The sequence below is a fragment of the Microtus ochrogaster genome, chromosome 7 (assembly GCF_000317375.1).
Source record: "Microtus ochrogaster isolate Prairie Vole_2 chromosome 7, MicOch1.0, whole genome shotgun sequence".
In the NCBI taxonomy this organism is placed as follows: domain Eukaryota; kingdom Metazoa; phylum Chordata; class Mammalia; order Rodentia; family Cricetidae; genus Microtus; species Microtus ochrogaster.
In genome coordinates this window covers 20,116,670-20,117,254 of record NC_022014.1, presented here as the reverse complement: position 1 = coordinate 20,117,254, position 585 = coordinate 20,116,670, and positions in this window count along the sequence as shown.

The window sequence follows — 585 nt, the reverse complement described above, 5'->3', positions numbered from 1 at the left end:
TGCTATTTTCTTACTAAGATTTCAAGTTCAGAGTTTTAACACTCATCAATGGAGTTCCGATCAACTTGTAAAGCACTGACTACTATTATCAGCCACAAGCTCAAGATTCTAAATTTCCTTTTGTTATTGTCTAAATATAGACTTAACAGTGCTTCTCATTGGGCTGAAAACATCCCTGGACAATGAAAAGAATGTTTGTTTTTAAGCACAAAATCACAGCTTTTGCTATGACTTGAAAGCATGAGTCTATTCCAGCTGTGCTACAGACACACCTGTTAGCTGCTTTTTCTACAATGTGGATTTCAGTACGGATTAAAAATAGAGAAACCCTGTCTCGAAAAACCAAAAAAAAAAAAAAAATAGTGGTAATGCTAATATACCTAAAACTTTTATCTCTTTTTGTAAACTAAAAAAATTTATGTAAGCTTCAGGGAATTGAGGGAGTCATAAGACTTGGATCTACCTCTCACAGGTCAAATGGATTCCATGTAAGTATAGACTAAGTTTCCCCACCTCCCCATTCCTGGGTGTGTGTGTGTGTGTGTGTGTGTGTGTGTGTGTGTGTGTGTGTGTGATATTCTCTCT